Below are 2,922 nucleotides of genomic sequence, written 5' to 3'. Positions count from 1 at the left end.
GGGACATAGTCACACTGACAGAAATAACACAATATCCCAGACTCCCCGATCACCATCCCTGGGTATGTCCTGTCCCACTGGAAGGACAGGCCCACCAGAGGTGAGGGCACAGAGAGATACAGTCCAGAGGGACTGACCCTGGATAGAAGGCAGTGCGGTATAATATTGAAAGTCGTATGAAACACTTTCCTTTCAATGCTGTCAGCTTCTCCACAGGAGAATAATCTTAAATTTAAAATTTCATCATCTGTTGTATTTCATTGAGGGGAGATTGATGCTGGTCAGTGTTCATTGTGGGGCTCTGTGCGTGTGTGTGTGTGTGGGATGGTCTGGTGTGTGTGAATATTGGGATCTAACCTCCCACATCCCTACAGGACTAGAATTACCCAGGGATCTGTTTGTACTGGGGCTGGTTCTGAAACACGAGGTGCTGAAGGTCTCTGCTGTTAGTTTTGTTTGTGTGTCCCAGTCTGTTAATGGCTTCACTCTGTCTCGAGGTCCTGGACTCTCCACTGGAGCAAGAGTTGGATTGGGAATTGGGAGTGCTGCTGGGATTGTTGCTGGAATTGTGGGTTACATTGTCCTCAAGTGACAAAGATGGTGAGTTCTGGAATGTTCCACTATTTCCATGGTAACCCTTTGATCTTTGTATAACATTGTGTGAAATGTTGCTGAGCTCTGTCCCTGCCCATTCCCTGAGCTGTGAGGATGCTTCAATCCAGCCTGTCATTGAGCAGCAGCATCCAGTCACTTCCAGCTTGTCATCCTCTCGCTGCTGAACAGTCCCTGTGGGATTGGAAAGGAGCAAATATTATCCCACTGGAGAACCAGAGGATGGGGCACATATTGGGAATTTCAAAAGGTATTTGGGAAGGTGCCACACAATAGGTTGTTGTACAAGATGAGGGCCCAGGGGATTGGGGGGTAATATAGCATGGATTGTGGATTGGTTAATGGATAGGAACCGAGCAGGAACAAATGGGTCATTGTCAGTTGTCAGGATGTAACTGCAAGGATCAGTGCTGGGACCTCAGTGACTCACAATCTATATCAGTGACTGAGATGGGGGGATAGAGTGGAATTGTCCCAGTTTGCTGCTGATACAAAGCTCAGTGGGAAAGTAAGCTGTGAGGGGGATACAGAGTCTGCAAACTGGGATAAACTGGTTCACGTTTAACCTCCGTGTGGGTGTGGATGCTCCATTGTTTAATCTGTTTCAGACTGAGATGGACAGATTTGAACCTTCCCATCCTTTTTCCAATCCCTCCATATCGTCAGCCCTCCCTATCTGTAAGCACCCTCAGCTGTACAGCCCTCAGATCTCTGTGCTCCTGTATCCCTGATATTTCCATTACTGCCCCATTGGTGGCTGTGCCTTCAGCGGCCTGGCTCTGAAGCTCTGCAATTCCTCATCTAAACGTCTTTGTCTGAGTTTCTCTCCCTCCGTCTCCCTCTGTCTCTCCAATGCCTCTTTCTCTCTTGTCTTTTACTACACTGCAGAATGTGCAAGGTGCTATCGAAATGCAAGTTGTTGTTCACGCTCCTGCACTTGTCAAATCACACAGCCCATCCCTTCTCCAGGGTATAGAAGGGTTCAGTCACTGGGAAGTCCATCTCAGATTTCCTTGTTTCTTTCAATATCCACACCTCTGTAATCCCCGCCTATCCCCACACACAGCCCTCACTATGGGAGGAGGAACTATCGCAGGTTTCTCCCACTCTCTCCTCTGGCCCACCATCTGTCAGTCAGCACAGCTCCTGTGGAATGTCCAGCTCTTGCCCATTGCCTCCCCTATGAGCCTCCTCTCCTCTACACTCTGTGCTCCGTCACCGTGCAGCTCCTGTCACCCATTTTCCAGCTGCCATTGGTCCCCAGGATGTTGAGGGTCATTTCATGTGTCTGTGCTCCTGAACAGCTCCTTTACACACGCGTCCAAAGTGTTGGATTCTTTTAACCTGTTCTCTGCTGGTTTCTCTTACAATAGCAAACAAAATCTACACAACATGGCAGCATCGAATGGTGACCCTTTGAGAGAGGTGACCTGTTCAGGTGAAGCACGGTGCCTTGTGCCAACAGCACCTGAGCATCAGGATGGAGCGGCTGGAGAACAAAACCTTCTGGGGAACGGGGCTGTCCAGCACTGACTGAGTTTCCACTGCACTGAGCCTGTAGATCGAGTGATTCCTGATGAAAAGCCTGAGCTCAGGATTGGGATCAACAATCACCTTTCACTTTGCACAAATCCTTCTGAGCAGCACAACCTCAGGAAAACTCCCAGTGGGAGCGTTGTCCCTTTATTCAAAAAACCGACCAAGTGTTTCATCCTCTGCATCATATCTCAGCATTACTGTTACAGTCTGTGTCCAAACCCTGTCTCAGGGTTCAGCTGTCTAACCCTAACTCTAACCCCAACACTAATCCTGTGAGTTATTTTTCCAAGATAATTTATTTATTCTTAATTAAGAACTTTAATAACTTGTTCTCAGTGTGGGTGATACTGTCAGTGCCCCATTTATTGTCCATGTGGCCTTGACCCACTGCAGTCCTTGTAGTGATGTTGCTCCCACAGCGGGGAACATGGGAAGAGGCTTCATAAACTCCCCCTGCAGCAGCACCTACTGGGCAAAGCCAGGAACTACATTACAACCACCTGGTGAAGAAGCACTTGAGCCTATTGGACTATAACCTGATGTTGTGTGATTTTTAACTTTACAATACTACAGGAAATAATGTAATGTAATGAAGGTATTAATAATATATTGATCTTGTGCTGATATGTCCCGTATGTTTATTTCTGACTTTTGTGTATGAAACAAGATGGTAAATATTTTATATGCAGATATTTCTACATTTTTATCCTGGATATTTCTTACATTTCTACCTCTGCTTTTTGTTTTGAGCTGTGATTAAAGAAAAGCTGC

The 2,922-nt window shown here is 46.8% G+C and overlaps 1 long non-coding RNA gene across 1 annotated transcript in view; it reads left to right on the top strand.

Moving 5' to 3' along the window:
• The window catches only part of LOC122544205, an 8,448-nt gene extending 6,283 nt beyond the window's left edge, over positions 1–2,165 (top strand). The window contains exons 4-5 of the long non-coding RNA XR_006310294.1: positions 498–600; positions 1,986–2,165. This is a non-coding gene — a long non-coding RNA (uncharacterized LOC122544205). The remainder of the gene's footprint in view (positions 1–497; positions 601–1,985) is intronic.
• Positions 2,166–2,922: the final 757 nt, after the last annotated feature.

This window comes from Chiloscyllium plagiosum, chromosome 47, assembly GCF_004010195.1.
Source record: "Chiloscyllium plagiosum isolate BGI_BamShark_2017 chromosome 47, ASM401019v2, whole genome shotgun sequence".
Taxonomy (NCBI): domain Eukaryota; kingdom Metazoa; phylum Chordata; class Chondrichthyes; order Orectolobiformes; family Hemiscylliidae; genus Chiloscyllium; species Chiloscyllium plagiosum.
The sequence above is the reverse complement of the archived record's forward strand: the minus strand, read 5'-3'. Positions and strand labels throughout refer to the sequence as shown.